Here is an 18,621-nt window from a genome sequence, read left to right on the forward strand (position 1 = left end):
GGCATGGGACCCCCCCCGGCCCCCACCCCCCACCCCACCCCGCCATCTCCACAGGGCATTTGTACTTCCTGTTTCTTCTGCCTGGACAGCTCTTCCTTCAGATGTCCAGAGAGCTCATTTCCTCCACCCCTTCCTGTCTTTACTCAAATACTAGGCTGTCTGCAAGGTCTTCCCTCACCACCTACTTCAGGTTATAACAGCCACTCCTCCCCAACACTCCCCACCCTCTCCCCTGCTTTATTTCTTCTCTAGCACTTATCAAGTCATATGCTTTGCTTATCTTATCATCTGTCTCCACCTAACTAGAATGTAATTCCTATCAGTAGAGGTTCTTGTCTGGTTATTTTTTCAGCACAGGATCTCCAGAGCCTAGAACAGGGCCCAGCATGTCGTAGGCATTCAAGCAATATTCCTGGATGAATGACTGAATGAACAAATGAATGATATTCCAAGCATGGCCTCAAGAAGCCAACAAAAGGGCTAGCTGTCTGATGACAGGAGGAAGAGCTCATTTCCAACTCTGCTGGATCTGAAGAGTCACTTTTGGCAGCCTGCCTTCGACATATAATTCTAGTTGACAGATGAACCCCTTTAGTGATCCATTTAGGAACTGGGGTTGGGGGGAGGGCATGTTGGAGATGTTCACCCCGGAAAGGGCATTAGGATGCTTCCTCACTCACAACAAAGTGTGTTTTTAAAAAGCTGAAGTACATTTGTTTCCTAGTCAAGGTGGCCAACTGGCAACTTTGGCCTCAGACTCTTTCTGGCCAGTCCTCTCCTCTGTGTTCTATGTACTTAGTCATTCAACAAATATTTGTGGAGCAATGTCTAACTGACAGGACTGCACTAGGGCTTCATGTGTATACCTTTCTTCTTTTTATTAAACAGACTTTTTCAAATTTATTTGCCTGCAACTGTATTTCATTTTCATTCTCTCTTCCTCCCTCCCCCCTCCTTTCTTTCCTTCTCTCTCTCTCCCACTCACGGGATCCCTAGTTTTAACCTTATTATTTTAAGCAATACATGTTTGTTATAAAAAGAAAATCCAACAATATAGCCTTCTGTACATGAGAAAATGAAATTCCCTCCCTCCTTCCCTCACTATGGGTCACCCTAATAATAACATTTATCGGCCCTCTCTGCAAGTAGACAGGTGAGAGTCCTTGGGGAATAGAAAGGTGGTGAAAGGGGAGAGAAGTTTCACAAACTTGACTTTTATATGTAAAGGGACTTGCCTGGAATCTCAATTTTCAATTGTCTGTAGCATGTCACGCTTGTCAAAAGCTTGGCTGAGGTAACTGGTATTTGAGAAAGACATCCTAAGGGTCATACCAGGCATTCATTCCTGAGATTTTCTAAGCTTTATCCCTGTGCCAAGCGAGACTCTAGTGAGCAACACACCTGGACTAGATTATCTTAGCTCTCTACATGCGTATCTTTAGAGAGCTATGCTTTTAAATTATGTCTTTTTATTGAGGGTCAGTATAAAATATGGCCAGGCAGAGACTGTTTCTGCAAATGCTTTTGTTCTCAAAACAGCTCTTGGAGACTATCCACCTTCTATAGGACACATAGAAGAAATTCCTCCCAGAGCTTAGCTTGGATTTTTGGATAAGCTGGTATGCTGCTGCTTCTTTGTCCTCTTCCTCTCATTCCTCTTCTTTCCCCTCTTCTCTAAACTTTCTTTTTCAGATAACGAGAATAATACTGTATCATCATCTCTCTCTCTCTTTCTCTCTCTCTCTCTCTCTCTCTCTCTCTCTCTCTTTTTGCCTAGGCTACCAGGAAGCTCGGACCAACTTTTGAATCAATGGTATCAGTTTCCTTTTGCCCAAGCGTTCTTTCTTGTATTGTTCTACCCTTTCTTACATGATTTTAGCCTTTTTACTCCATCATTTCTAAAAGCTTCTTGAGATTTTTTTCTTTTTTTGCAAGAAGGAGGAGACATAAATAATCCATTAATAGAGAGTCCAATGCTGACATTTTACAACTTACACGTAAGGAAAATAAGGCTCAGAGAGGTTGCCTTTGCTAAGAGCCACAAAAAGCTAATTAATGGAAGCTTTCAGACTAAAACCTGAGAGAGTGAGGGTTCCCACTCTCTCACTACCCTATATATTATTTCAAATTAAAGACTAGAATTTCTTCTGCCTTTAGATATTGTGAATATTCACTCTGCTTGATTTCCTTTGTGTTCCGCTTCTGGGGAAAGAAGGCAAGGCTGTGGTCTGTACGATCTCCCCACTCATCACCAGCAATGCACAAGGCTGACTGGATCTGGGAAGGAGGGGGATAACTTCTCACATCGTTTCTGCGTAGGCAACCTACCAAATTCACTTGGGACCTCAGGCATAATAACGGGGATATGGACGAAATATATTGAGGAAACAAGGTATTTCTGAGTATGACATTTTTGTTGTGGACTGTGGGGTCACCAAAAAGAAGGACACCATGAGTTTAAAGCAAGCTGAGGGGCTCCACATTTTGATGTTTGAAATATGGTAGTTTATACTCCCAAAGCAAGTGTGACTGATTGGATTTAAAATAATTAATTCCCCCTAAAACATTAATATGAAGTAAAAATTCTTATTTGTACTTTTAGGTTTCCTTGTATGGAAAAACAGGGTGAGTGGAAAGACGAATCTAAGAGTGTGAGTTGGCCAGATATTCAGGGCAGACTGACAGGTGTCCCTAAGAGCGGTGGAGGATGGGGTCACAGTTAGGAGGAGCAGAGAGCATGGCAGAGCCCAGGACTGACTGGAGTGCCACTACGTATATGGGTTTTGGAGGCACACAGACTGTCTGGAATCCCAGCTCTCCCAGGCACCAGCTTTGTGAACTCCGACACGTTTTCTAAGTTCTTTGAGCTTTGGTGTAAAACGGCAACAAGGACAGTGATACCCCAGGACTGTGCAGAGGATTTAATGAGGCCACATGGATAAATCCCACAGGGTAGACTTGTTTAAGTGCTCAACTAATCACAGCTATCACCGTTCCTGAGTCAGGTTAGAGCAACCATGGTAGCCAGTGAGTAACTAGGTTACTTAAAGAACTAGGCCAAAATCGTAAAGAAAAACCATCAGTACATGGAAGATACTGAAGAGGTGCTGGGTACACTTAACTGAGGACAGACTTTACCCTCTGGGGTGGACATAGCTGCAGAGAAGACAGTTTTCAGACTGAAATTGTGATGAGCCAGACTTATGTTAGGATACATCAAACCAGTGAATGAACTGTGTACCTGGGTCATTGCCTAACTCTGCTGGACTTACATATCTTGCAGCCAAAGAACCAGGGTTTCCTCACATTGTCATCAAGTCGTAAATGACCAGCTGAGCACAGAATGGGCCAAGGTGCCCCTGGAGGGTAATAACAGGGAAAGACTACAGTCCTAAGCCCAAGGAGAAAAGACCCTCACAGAATGAGTGATTGGCAGCCCTGAGTCTTAGGGGGTGAGGCTGGGGAGCATCAGCTTCTATGGGGGGGGGTGGTTTGTGAAGTTGTTGGCTCAGTTTCCTCACAGACAGTGAATTGGATCTGAATGTGAAACATCTTGCCAGAAACCTTCTGTTACAGGAAGCTCCCTAGAAAGCAATGGAAGATTAAACTGTTACATCTCCTTTAAAGGCATCACTACTATCTCAGGGACGGCGGGGAGGATACTGTGGCCGGGAATAAATTAAGTTGATAAAAGGAATATGGAAATTTCCCCTTGGTATAAAACGTCCTGATTGATTGACCTAGATGGTCCAGATGTTTGGATATGGACAGATATTCTACATGCCATGGTCACATTATAAAATATTGGGCTCCACACCATTTGTAAACTGATCTTATTGGTCCACTTGCTCTTATTTGTTAATTTGAAAAGCAAAACTAAATAACATCTTAGAAAACAAACGAAAACCAAGCTGGATTTTGTTTTTAACTTGGCAGAAAAAGTGGCCTTCGATTTTTGTGCCTGATTTATCTTCTGGGCTTTAATTTTTTTCTTTTTTTAACCAAATACTTCTCCATATTTAAGTTTTAGAAAGAAAACACCCCCAAAATATCTGTAGTCATCCTTTTCTTTGGGTATGTAAGTAAGCAACAAAAACAAAAAAATAAATGTTTCATTTGCAGCTTACATAATTCATGTCATATAACCTTAAAAAAATGATCTTGCTTAAAATTTCATCAAGATTAAACTAAAATTCCTCAGAGAATATTTTTCAGTGGGACAAAGTGTTCTATATATACATCTACAAATGAAATTTTAGATCTGTTCTTATTTTGTGAGAAGAAAAGTTTTTTAACAGTAAACTTTTAATTTTAGAATATTTTTAGACTTACCAAAAAATAGCAAGAATACTACAGAGAATTCCCATATACCCAGCACCCAATTTCCCCTTTTATTAATGTCTTAGGTTAGTATGTACATTTGTCACAATTAATAAAACAGTATTGATATATTATTATTAACTAAATTCCATAATTTCATTTTTTCCCTCAGTTTTTACCTAATGTCCTTATTCTATAAAGTTACTCATTTTTCCTCCCTTTCCACACTGTCCTCTTTGGAAGTAAGTCACTACGCGCAGCTCACTCTTAAGGAGCAGGGAGTCATGCTCCACCTCTTAGAGGCAGTTTCTAGAATGAATTATTTGAAATTCTTTTGCATAGGAGATTTGCCTATTTTTCCTATTTATTTACTCCATCATTTGCTTATATCTGTACAGATCCATGAATATTTCTCTTATACTTGGGGCTAGGTTGAGAGCTCAATTACTCTGTGATATTGCTGCCCTGGCAGCCATTCTGTGTGGCCAAGCATTAAACTGACACTATCCCCTCCCTCCAGCAATGCCCTAGGTAACAGCCTGCAGAATCACAAGTAAATATAGGTTTCGGATATGACTCCCTCAAAGACTCTTGTGATAAGCACTCTCTCCCAATGCTCTGCTCAAGGCCTTGTGCACCTTAGATAAGACCCCCGTGGAGCTTACCAAAACCCTGCTCTTTTTGTTTTGAATTGACCAATCTGGCTTTGGCCCAGGAACCCCAAAGCACTCCACTCATGGATCCTAATAAAGGCACATGGCCCAGGTCCTGCCTCTCTCACTACCTGCACCTGCCTTGACTTCTCAATGTGGCCCCTCTAGGTGTGCTGGGTACCTCTTCCAGGACCTTCCCCTAGTAGTCTTTTGTCCAACCAGTGGCTCACCATCTGACACTGGGGGTTTCACTTAACTAATGCTCATTTTAAAAAGTCACGATGGGCTGTACTCTAATACAGGTTTCCCCTGCTATCTGAAAGTAGTATGTTCCTGTGAAACCTTTTGTAAACCAAAATGGCATAAAGAGAAGAAGTGATTACCTTAGGACACTTCCTGCTAACACAGAATAAATTGATATAAAGCACAGATGCTCACAGATGCAATTCAGAGCCATGGCACTGAGATGTTTAGTGTAGTTCTCAGGGAAGGAGCTTGGTGTTGCCACTCTCACTGCTGGTCGTGGTACACGATGCCTCTATAACTGCTTGTTGCAAAACAAATGCTCAACACCATTTTTGCTTTTTGCCTTTTTTCATAAAAATGAAAATCCTTTATGGATTTCTCTTGGTTGGCAAAAACAGGTACTAGGGGCTTCCCTGGTGGCGCAGTGGTTGAGAGTCCGCCTGCCGATGCAGGGGACACGGGTTCGTGCCCCAGTCTGGGAGGATCCCACATGCCGCGGAGCGACTAGGCCCGTGAGCCATGGCTGCTGAGCCTGCGCATCCGGAGCCTGTGCTCCGCAACGGGAGAGGCCACAACAGTGAGAGGCCCGTGTACCACACAAAAAAAACACCCCAACCCGCCCCCCCCAAAAAAGAAACAGGTACTAGTATAGATCTTTCGTAAAATTGAAATGCAGCAAAGTGAAATTTTGAAAAGTCAGAGGTACTTGTAGTACTTTACTTTGTTGCTCACACTGCTCCAGCTTTGCCCACTCTTTCAGCTGGCTCTTTCAGTTGACTCCTGTGCCTCTTTAACATACCCATCACTGTGGATTTTTGGCCTCTTATATTCCAGCACTACTAGATACTCCAGGTTCATCTTGTATATTTCTGGCCCTAGTCCTAGAATCAGCCATTTCTCCAAGGAGCCCTGGTTCCTTTTACTGGAGAATGGAATTAGAAACCAAGATCTGCGGAGAAGGTGTGCTCATTGCTACTGGGGTGTCAGCTGCTTCTAGGCCCCCAGATGTCAGAGCAAGGAAATATATGTGTGTATAGTGACCTGTGAATTCATACATATCTATAAATATTTCTACAGGTAACCATTTGTATATTATGCTAATCATTATTTCATACTGATGTCAATGAGAAAACATTTGCTAGTTTCTCACACCTTTCTGTTTCTAAAGTGGAAAAAAGTAAACTTCAAACTTGAAAAGAGAAAGTTAAAATTATTACTTTTATTTTCAGTTTTCCTACCCACCCCTCCCACCCTACCCTGATGGGGCATATTAGGCAGCCAGTCCTCTTAACTGCTGCAGTCCTATGAATGCCTTACCCTGGGGACACTGCCTGGTTAGGCCTGTATTTATTTCTCCCACAGCACGTCACACTGCCTGTCCTGCTGACTCCACTCCTGCTGATTTCCATCACGTAGGGTCATTTTTCTTTACAAAACTGACTCACACTTGATGATTTACATCTTGGCCGTTTATCTGCTTCTGTGTAAAGTTCAAAAACTGGAGCCAAAACAAACTTCGGAGTGCATCTAAGGCAAAACCTCTTGTTGCTTTAGACTTGCTGTAACTCACTCTGTCTGCCAGGATGTAGGGGGAAAAAACCAAAACATTTAGCTCATGTGGGAAACAAGTTTTACATGTAAGTGGGCATGATCACTGTCATCAAAAGCAGCAGCATTTCTTATTTGGGCACGGTACTTCACAGATTATAAGCACTTCTGCTTATGCGATTTCATTTTTACTTCTATCTAACAATCCTGAGAGAGGAATACAGAGATTGCTGTTCCATTTACAGATGAAAAAACTGAGGTTTGTGACAACAAATGCTGGTAAGGACATGGAGCAACTGGAACTCTCACACTGTTGGGAATGCCAAATGATACAGATACTTTGCACAATGTTTTGCAAAATAGTTTAGCATTTACCCAAGGGAAACGAACACCTATCTTCACCTATTTGAGAATGTTTTAGTGGTTTAATTCATAATTGCAAAATAATCCAAATGTCCTTCAATTGATGAATGGATTTAAAAAATCCATTTTTAATCTATCCATTAAATTAATGGATAAATTAAATTAAAATTAAAAATTATTTTTAATTTTATGTATGATATACATACAATGAATACTACTCAGAACAAAGTATTGACATGTACAATAACAATGATAAATTTCCAATGCATTATGCTTAATGAAAAAGGCCAACCTCAAAAGACTGTAAGATTCCATTTATATGACATTCTGGAAAAGGCAAAAGGACAAAGAGAGAAATCAGATCATTAATTCACACAGGTTTACAGTAGGGGAGGAGACTGACTACAAAGGGGACAAAGGGAACTTTTGGAATGAGGCAAATATTCTCTATCTTGACTGTGGTGGTCATTACACAACTGTGTTCATTTGTCAAAATGCAAATCGTACACCAAAAAAGGGTGAATTCTGTGTGCAAATTATACTTCATTTCAAAAAAGAGAAGAAGATCACTGAAAGGGGGCAGTGGAGAGGAAAGTTTAAAGACACTAAGTTACATACTAAGCAACATGGTCACCAAGCAGAAGCAGGAATTGAACTCAGGTCTTCAACCTTCAAGCCCAGAGTTTTTCTATTGAGAATGGACACTTGTCTAGAAAACAACTGATTTTCTGTCTTCTCTGCTTATAGACATAAACCCCAGTTAGAGTGAGAGTCTTAAGTGCTGATCCCTTTCTACTTGTCCACACTTAGAAGTAGAACTCTCACTTTCCCTACCCAGGACACACATTCCTACTTAAGGATTCAGAATGACAATAGCCAATCTAAGAAGGATGAGACTGTATCTTAATAAAATGCTTCATTGTCAGAAATGTAAGGATTTGAATGGAAATTTCTCCAAAGAAGATATAAAAATATAAGCACATGAAAAGATATTCAACATCATTAGCCATTTAGGGAAATGAAATCAAAACCACAATGAGCTACCACACCACATCTGCTGGGATGGCTGTAATAACAAAGAGTTTGACAAGGATGTGGAGAAATCAGAATCCTCATATGCTACTGGTGAGAATGCAAAATGGTGCAGCCACTTTGGAACACAATTTGGCAACTCCTCAAAATGCTAAAACTTGAGTTACTATATAACCCAGTGATTCCACTCCTAGGTAAATACTCAAGAGAAATGAAAACATACAGCCACACACAAATTCATACATGAATGTTCATAGGAGCATTATTTGTAATAACCAAAAAGTGGAACAACCCAAATGTCCATCAACTGATGAGTGGATAAACAACATGAGTTATAGCCATATAATGGAATGTTACTCAACAATAAAAAAGAATGAAGCACTGACAGGTGCTACAGTGTGAATGAACCTTGAAAACATTACGCTAAGTGAAAGAAGCCACACACAAAACACCACATATTATATGATTCTATTTATGTGAAATGTCCTGAATATGCAAATCCATAGAGACACAAAGTAGATAGATTAGTGGTTTCCAGGAACTAGGGTGAGGGAGGAATAGGGAGTGACTGCCAATGGGTAGGGGGTTTCTTTTGTGGGCGATGAGCATGTTCTAAAATTGATTGTGGTGATGGTTGCACAGCTCTATACTAAAAAGACACTGAACCGTATAATTTAAATATTTCTATTGTATGGCACATGAACTGTATCTCAACAAAGCTGTTACAAAATGACAAACACTGAAAATAACAAACAAATGAAAAAAGTGTTGCCAGCAGTAGAGAAAGCTCACAAGAAGGGGGACTAGGCATGCAGAGCTGGGCAGTCCCACTCCATTATGCCTGAGTGGGGCCATTTCTCCCTAAATTTCTCCCATGAAAGACAGGCTATAGATCCTCCCCTCTCATCCTGAGAAGATTCCCTTCACTCTGAACTGGGGGTGTAGCTGCTTCCCCTCTGGGGGCTCTGCCCAGCTGCAATGACCCGGTTGAAAGTGGATCAGACAAGAAATCACTACCTCCAAGAAATGAAGACAACACTTCATGATAAAATATATAGTATGTAGCAATAGCAGAACCCTCACTGTCACTGCACCCCATAGAATCCAAGCTGCTGAGCCCAGGGCCATGGGTGTGGACTGGTAGACTCAGTTCCTGCCCCTTCTTTCCCTGCAAATAGGGAGGGGTACGCTGAGTGGGTAGTGCATAATGGATATATATTTTTTAATTTTTAAATTTTGTTTCATTTATTTTTTTATACAGCAGGTCCTTATTAGTTATCTGTTTTATACATGTAAGTGTATATATGTCAATCCCAATCTCCCAATTCAACCCACCCCCCAGCCCCTGCTTTCCCCCCTCCTTGGTGCCCATACATTTGTTCTCTACATCTGTGTCTCTATTTCTGCCCTGCAAACCGGTTCATCTGTACCATAATGGGTATTTTGGATTCGGTATTACATTCAATTCATCTTATGTATTCAGCATCAGAGGATTAAAACAATAGATGGCATTTATTAATCATAACGACCCTACCTACAGGGCATTTGACAGAGGGGCAAAGAGAGGCTTAGTAACATAGGTCATGTAAACCATGCAGCTGGGATTCGAACTTGGGGAGATCAGAGCTCTAGTTCTAAGGAGTGCTGGAGATCATCTGGTCTACCTTTGTCTTATGGGGCAGAAACTGATGCCCAGGGACTAAAGGATTTGCTCAACATCACATGGCTGGCTAGAGGCAAAAGGAAGATTCCACACTCATGATCTTGTTAAAAGTTTCCTTGGCCATTTTTAGATTCATTGTACAGAGGTGGCAGAAATTCCCTGAAGTCAGGATCTCACATCCATGGTCCAGAGTTATGTAACTTAAGTCCGAGCAGAGGGGTATGTATTGTTTTCTTTAGGATTTCTAAGAAAGAAGTTTTCAAAATCTTCAGGGAGTTATACTGCTGATAGAATGTCTTTTTGTGTGTGTGATTTTTTTCCTACGAGTCTCATCTTCCCAGGAGAAAGGGAATCACTGGGTGTGGTGTTACTCTCCTCAGAGATGTCCTGTCATGTCACTTCTCTTACCAAAAAAAAAAAAAAAGCCTCCATTTCTTAGGGAAACTTCTTTCCCATGTCATCTCATTGTGTCCCTGTACACAGGGACTTCTTTCCTGTTAAGAGGAAGTCTTGGATCTCCAGGGTTTCAACATTGAGTCCCCAAATCATAAACTCCTAGGGCTGGAAGAGGTCATGTGAAGTCTGGACACGCGCATCACCTGGCAAGGGTGATGACAATCTTGGCCAGGGCTGGGGCAGGGCAGGTAGGGGAGAGGAGAACATGTAGCATTTTTTTTTAAGGCTCATTTTATTTTATTTTATTTTCTGGCTCCGCTGTGTGGCATGTGGGATCCTAGTTCCCCGAATAGGGGTCGAACCCGTGCCCCCTGCACTGGAAGCGTGGAGTCAACCACTGGACCGCCAGGGAAGTCCTGAACACGTAGTATTTTTAAATGTACATTTAGCGCTTTATTAATTGCTTTTACTCATGCTATCAATTATATTTTGAAATTTCAAATCATGTTAAATGTGGATATGAATGGTTTTATTTTTTTAATTTTGAAAGAGAACATGAGTTAAAAATGTTAGAAAACTTTACTTTAGATGCAGTCTCTCTATTCTATGAGTCCAGATACAGACAGTAGAACCAACCCTAATATCAGTACGTCTATCTGCCACTTTTGCAATCATTCAAAGGGTACGCAGAGGTGTGCTGAACTTTCAAAATGGGGACCTCCGTTTCCCCAAACCTCTTGAGAGCTTGTAAATAGAGATCTTAAAACGTCAGAGTATTGGAAACAAGGAAATTTTTCTTATCTGTCTTAAAAGTAGTGATCCAGAGTTACTGGTTCCCTGGAATCATTATCTTCATCATTAGTTATTTATTGAGCTCTTGAGTCTAGGTATGGCAAACACACTCCCTGAAACGGTCTCTTGTAATTTTTGCAGCAACCTTACATGTTAGGTGGGTGTTATTAGTACCATTTTATAGATGAGGAGACTGAGGTATAGAATGGTTGAGAAACTTATTAGCTGGGGTCCCACAGACAGTAAGTGGTGGAACTGGGATTTGAATTCAAACCCCAGAGCCAGCACTCTCACCCAGAGCTGCTGTTTTGGGCACTATGTGAATTCCCCTCTGGAATTCTGCAGGGTCCCTGCCACTCCCCCACAGAGGACAACAGTGTGGCATCCAGGCTTATACCTGCGAAAGGGGCAGGAAGGGATTACTGGGGGAGAAAACTGGACAGGTCCGTTGGAGAGCGCCTTGAATGAGGCTAAAAATGCCTGAACACTGTTGGATTGGCAATAAGGAGCTACTAGAGAATGAAGAGCAGAGAGCTGCCTCTTGTTATTGCCACAGGGCCAGGGAATAAATGTGAAAACCAAATGAATGAATGTGGGTCTTGTTAACGGTTGTCACATAATTCTCCTGGGAAAGGATGGCAAAACTATTAGCCCAAGTAGGATGTTTGGTTCTGTGTGGATTTGCATCAGCAGAATATCTGGTTCCTTCACTGGCACAGATAATAGTTACTTATACTGGATTACATATTAGCTATCTTGCCTTGATTGGAATAAGAACAGTAACTAAGTTCTTGTGTCTGGCTTGAAATTCTGGAATATCATAATGCTTCAAAACAGCGTGAAGTAAACATTTTCGTGATGGTCACAAGATAAGGTTAATAAGGAAATCACACTGTAAAAAAGCAGTGAAAGTTTTGCTCTTTAAAAAATACAGTTTCATACCACACTTTCCATGGATTTAGCCTGCTTAGCTCATCCACTGGTTGGGGACCAAGCTTTTGAGAGCCCAGCAGGGAAGCCTGCCTTGTGTTTATGCGGCACTAGAGAGAATCAGTTTCAACTCACTTGCAGAAGTGGCTTTCAGAGGAAGGGATTTGACAAAGTTGTTAAACCCCGTGGAGGTAGAAGAGGAAAGCTGGGCTGATTATGCATCTGAGCACTGTCATCCTGAAATTCATTTTGGCCCCTGGAGTATAAATACACTTCAGTATTTTCGTTAGGATTGCCAGAAAATCAGCAAGTGTTCACTTTCTTTGGCCAACAAAAGCATGACTCCCTGTGCAAAAATTTTCTGCACATTTATAAACAAGAACATTTAGAAGATCCCCTCTTGCTGAGAGATATCACAACAGATATGTTTAACCGTGCCATAAAATAAAGCAGATACTAAGAATACCGTTGGGTTCATCAAGCACAGGAAGAGTTTTTATGTCTCTCTTCTGACACAAGCTTATACATGTCTTTCTATCCCCACATACCTTCCCTGTACCGTGCTGGTCTGATGAGTGCCATCTATGTTCTCACCTTTGTTTTCTGTGTTACTTCTCAAACAAGTATTCCCACCCCATCATCTACATTTTCTCACCACTGCACCCTGGTTTTCCATCCCTGCAGCTATTGCGCTGGTGGTCACTACTGGGATTCTTTTTCTAAATGATCAGAAGCCATTTTCCCCAGCATCCTACACCAGGCTCCCTGTCATCTCCTGTTGTTTACTTTGACTCTCTCCTGATGTGTCTTCCTGCACCCAGGACCTCCTACCCAAATCTAGGACAAAAATTTTTCTCCCTCACATAATCTCCCAGTTGAAAAAAAGTCCTGTGGATGATTTCAAACTTTTTGGCAAACTTCTTCTCGAAAGGACCAGAGGATAAATATTTTAGGCTTTGTGAGCCATTCAATCTTTGTTGCAACTACTCAGCCCTGCCATTGTGGCGCAAAAGCAGCCGTAGACAATATGTAAACGAATAAGCCTAGCTGTGTTCCAGGGCAGTTTTATGTATGGACACTGAAATCTGAATTTCATATCATTTTCAACCATCACAAAATATTACTTTTCTATTGATTTCTAAAAATCTTTTAAAACTGTAAAAATTATTCATACTTCATAGGCTATACAATAACAGGTGGTGGGCCAAGCCATAGTTTCATCTTGGACAACCTCCCAACCCAAACCAGGAGTTTCTTCCCAGCTTTTGCAGCCGGCCAGCCCAGGCTGTGTGTGAAATTTCTCCAGTTGTAGGAAGCTTACTACCTCCGAAGGCAGCCTGTTCCAAGGCCAAGATGAAATGACGGGCCCTAGTTTTGCCTACTAAAGTCACAAAGAATAACTCAATTTTACCTTCATGGCAACCCTTCAAATACTGAAATGCACCTACCCTGACCACCTCAGAAGTCGTCTCCCATTTTGTCAAAATAGTACAAGTTCCTTCAGCTGTTGCTTGTACAACACTTTTTAATCTTTAGTGTCCTCTCTGCTCTGGTATGTAGAAATCCTTCTGCAAATTTGGCCTCAGACTACTGCATTTCAGATGTGCCCAGTTTAGAGGAGAGGCAAGGAAATGCTATGTCATTCTGTGACCTGTTCATCTGATTCTGTCCTTCTGGGCTATCAGTGCACTTCTCAACTCCCTTGGCTCAGGATAATGTGATACTCATATTGGAAATTCTTTCCCCTTGGTTTTCATCACCCACACGGCCTGATTCTCCTGTGATGCCCACATTCTCCTTCTCACTGCATGATTTTACCTGTCATGACAGTGAGTGTTAGCAAGGCTTGATCCTTGGAGCCGGTGATCTCTCTCACACTTGATGTCTTAGGAAGCAAATTAATTCTAATGGCTCAGCCATCCCTTCTGTAGGGATTATTCCCAAATTGTATCTGCAGCCTCGATCTCGTAGTACATGAACTCCTGGCTCCTACCTCCCACTGCTTACTTCCCACCTGATTTTTTTTTTTTTTTTTTTTGCTTTTTTCTCTATTTTATTATGCTAAAACATTGGACTTGTTTAAATGTTAAAAAAGAAAGAAAGAAAGAAAGAAAAAGCACACCAGGTTGAGAAATGGACTCAAGTGAGGCTTCTCGCTGGTTGGGCACAGTCAGGATTTCAACACTGAAAAGGAAGAGTATAATTTGACAGAAACCAAACGCTGAGGAAGAAGTGCCCCGAAGATCAAATGGAAAGCACAGATATCAACACAGCACGAAAGTGGTTAAGACACAGGAACAGACGATTCACAGAGGAAATACACCACAGGATCTAGTAATTTCTATCCATACATATGCCGAGCAGATGAAACACTCTGTAGTTAAAATGGCAAATAGTTAACTTAAAGGCTAACATTTGATGAATGAATGCATGAATGAGTGATTTATTTAATTTAATTTATTCTCACCCTAAAATCTACATGTCCCAACTTGAATATCTCCTTACATGATGATGATGATGATGATAGTAAAAACAGAAATAACATGAGTTGAGCACTTACACTGCACCAGACACTATTCTGAGCTAAGGATTCACTATCTTACTTAACCTTTACACAACTCATGAGGAAAATATTCTTGCCCCTTCTATAGTTGGGGAAATAGGCTCAGAGAAATAAAGTAATTTGTCCACTGTGCTAATAAGAAACAGGGTCAGGATTTGAACACTTGCATGTCTGAATCAAAGCATGGGTTCTTGACCACACTGGATGGCCTTCGTAACTGCCCAGATGCTGTCACAGGGGCCCCTTGTATTCCAAAAGACCTGCCTGGAAAGCCTGAAATCAGTCTTGAACCTTCTCTTTCACTGAGCTTTCTCTTTCATTGAGCCTTCCTATTCAATGGGTCACTGCACTACTGGGATTCTTTTTCTAAATGATCAGAAGCCATTTTCCCCAGCATCCTACAGCAGGCTCCCTGTCATCTCCTGTTGTTTACTTCGACTCTCTCCTGATGTGTCTTCCTGCACCCAGGCTCCTTCTTCAATCCATCATGCATGATCATGCATGATCTTGCCTAGAATATGTTTGATCAAGCTGGTTCTCTCACTAAAAAGGTCCTCCCTGCCATTCTACCTCTTTGCCATTCATTTGACCTATCTTGGAGCTGTCCACCCCTAACTGACCTGCAGCCCTCATCCTGGGCAGAGGAAGGCTGGAACATATATCAACTATAATGTAATTTAAATATTTCACATGTGTATTTTTTGTTCCTTACTATTTTTTGTCTTTGATTTTTTTAAGAGCAGTGTGTTCTGCAAAACTAGAAGAAAGATCAAGAAAATAAAGTTTGAGCTGAAATACATTTGTGAAATGCTGTTGAACTGTAAGTGTTTTTATTGCTGGACTTGTTAAGCCTTCAGTACACTAATGTGCATTGGGAATATCAATACAGAAGAAAGAAGCTGCAAAGATGTTTCTGGAAGGTACTGAACCATGAATTTAAAAAAAAATTTTCTCCTCCAGAGCAGGTTGAGAAACCAGGGTTCTGCAGCACAATGTTTAGGAAAAGCTATTCTAGGAGTATCTATCAAAATGCTAGGCATGCAGCAGGAGTGAAAGGCTGCAGTGATGGAGGGGAAGAGCCCTGGACTTGGACTCAGAAGGACAGACTGGAGCCCCAGATCCAAAATCAGAGTGGCCCTATAAGGATTAAATGAGATAACTTGTGTGATGAGCTCTGTGTAAGTGTAAAGCACAGTATAAATGTGTCACTATTTGATTAAGGGTTTTAATTTAAGTATACCTTAAAAACTTCCCCCAAGATTGGCTGTTACCTTCTCCAGCTAAAAATTTTAAAAATCATATTTTATATAGCAATAGGGAGCTTTTTAGTCAGTATTAGATCAAAGGACTCTAAATATACAGATTTTGATTTTCTCTGCTTCCACGGAGTATTTGTTGCATTTATATATTCGATTGATCCAAATAAAGAACTGCCACAAATATATGGTGACTTTACTTTTCATGGAAGAGAACAGCATTTTAAAAATTACAGAATAACTCAGAACAAAAAGATAAGGCAACTTGAACATGAATTGGTGTGGCTGAGGGGTACTGGGCCTCATGGCGGCTGTGCGTACCTGGCGGGGGAGGGGGAGGGAGAATAGAAGAGACTGTTGTGGAAGCTGGAAATGCCAGCCAACTTCTTGGCTGCATCTTTTGTCCAGGGCCTGTCCTGCACGTTTTCTACCCTGTTGATTTATACATGATTTTAGCGTCTGTATAATTTTTAAAGTATGAGGTGTAACGATAAAGGAATGAAACTTGTGTTTGTGTGAGGCTTATGAAATCCGAATCACGAGATTAGGGTCTCACCTGGTAAAACCATGTGATTCAGACCCATGTGCCAGGACAGGAGGGACCAAGACCCCACCTTCTACAGAATCTGCCCTGCTTTGACCTGGAGCTGAATCCTCACTTCCTTCCCTGTTCTTTCTCCAGCTCTCAAAGGATCTGTAGCCAAGCAGCTTTGAGAGGCTAAGGCATTAGGGCCCAGACCCACTTTCTCCCCTATGTGACAGATCCACCTACTTCTCCTATGTGACAGAGTTTCTTAAAGCATGTTCTATAATAGGTATCAGGCCTATAGATACCCAATACTCATGTATGTTTGTGACATACTGTCTTCTAAGAGAGTCCCAGTGTACACGAGCACAATAAATGACCTGAGAAGTCCTGCAACGCAGAAAGGAAAACTTAGTTATCACTGTTTGCCCAGCAAGTGGCATATATGTTAGACCATGGGGCAATATTTTTCCATAGAATGCATACAGACATCCCACACCACAACTATGGGAGATGCTGTTCTAGTCTTACTTGGTTACCCCCCAAATCCCTCAAACAAACCAGCATTTTCTGCCCTCATTCCTTTATTCATGGTATTTCCTGGGGCAAATATTTATTGTGCAACTATTGATAGATGCATAGTGCTACATGTATAGCAATACAACAAAGAATTTGGGCTTTGGGGTCACGAAAGCCTGAATTTCATCTTAGCTTAGCCACTTTCTAGCTATGTGATACTGGGCAAATTATGTAGCATTTCTGAATCTCAGTTTTCTTATTTGTAAAATAAAGCAGTGATTCACATCTTTCAGGGTTGCATGAAAACTACGTGATTAGGTATGTAAAGTGTTTGGCATGGTGCCCAGTGCAAGGCACAGAATTAACAGTGGCTACATTATTAATTTCTCTATCACCAACATTGCCATTATCATCATCATCGTTATGTAAATAAATGGAATAACCATTAGACATCCTCAAACAGCTATTTGTCAAATTAACCACATTTTTTCTTTCCTATTTAGAGGATAATTTGACTTACATATCAAGGGTGTTTATTGGTTTTAAGAAATCATTTCACAGAGCATCTCAAGTTATACCCAGAGACAAAATGAGAAACATCTGTCAGATGACTGCATTAAGGAAATTCACATCTAGCTTAAAAACACTGTGCAAGGAGGGGATAAATGGTTCAAGGCCAGCCTGATGAGCAGCCTAATGATGTGCCAAAAGGCTTCCTATTAATTCCTATTTGGTTTGACATTTTTACCTACAATTTACATTAAAAAACTTGAGACATATGTATCAAGCCTGAATATAAAAAGTATGGGGAGTGGTAGCTAATTCAATGCATAACTAAATTAATACTCAAAATGCCCCAAAAGAGAAAATTTAGTAGACTTAAATATAAAATATTACATCCACATAAGAAAACAACAAACAAGGCAACCTATACACAGAGAAAAGATGAGCATGGCCGTTTGCATGCTAAAAGTCTAGGGGTTTTAGTTGACCTTCAGGGGCTAATAATTAGATGGAAAAAGTAAAGAGCGGGAGAATGACCCAACTATAAAAAGGGAGAGTCTCACTGTCCAGAAAAGATTAGGGAGACTCACTTTAAAGAAGAATATTGAAAAATAATATAAGTTTGGACAATGTGGGGAACGTCCAACCTCAAGAGAACCAGACCAAAGGAAGGCAATTTCTATTATTCCCCTGAGAGCAACAGGTGGAATTTATAAGGAGGCAGATTTCAGTTCGATTTAAGGCAGGATTTTAAAACAAATTATGCTCCATTAACACCATAAGCTCATTAAAATGGAGTGAACTCTGTCTTTGAAAGTTTTTAGTAAAAGCTAGATAAGAATATGCAAGGGAGAGCTTCCTACATTTGGTGGAGATAGGAGAACATAACATAACCTCTGAAACTTCATCAACGATAAAGTTCATAATTGTGTCTGGCAAAAGTCTTCCCAACCTCCAAGGCTCTGAAGTCCTTGGTCATCCTCAAGGGACATGTGCCTGTGTGGTCTCCCTCTTCCACTCTCACGGAACATCAGTCCTGTCTCTCATGTGGCACGGAATCCTGCTAATTACTATTTATTGAGTACTTATCCCGTGCTGGGGGATCTTATACACATTAGCTTGCTTAAATGTTCCAACAACCAAGTGAAGTTGATAAAATTATCCTATTTTACAGGTGGGAAATACAAAGCTGAAATCAGGTTATGTGATCACTTATTTGTCTAGATTCCGATAGTGAGTAAGTGGCAGAACCTGCACTCAAAATCAGACTTAGCAACAGAATCATACTCTTTCCACTACCTATGGCATGT

General features: G+C 41.0%; 1 protein-coding gene across 2 annotated transcripts in view; it reads right to left on the reverse strand.

Moving 5' to 3' along the window:
• PLCE1 (phospholipase C epsilon 1) overlaps positions 1-18,621 on the reverse strand; it is a 314,859-nt gene that overhangs the window by 97,502 nt on the left and 198,736 nt on the right. The gene's annotated exons all lie outside the window — the stretch shown is intronic.

This window comes from Delphinus delphis, chromosome 16 (genome assembly GCF_949987515.2).
Source record: "Delphinus delphis chromosome 16, mDelDel1.2, whole genome shotgun sequence".
Classification (NCBI taxonomy): Eukaryota; Metazoa; Chordata; class Mammalia; order Artiodactyla; family Delphinidae; genus Delphinus; species Delphinus delphis.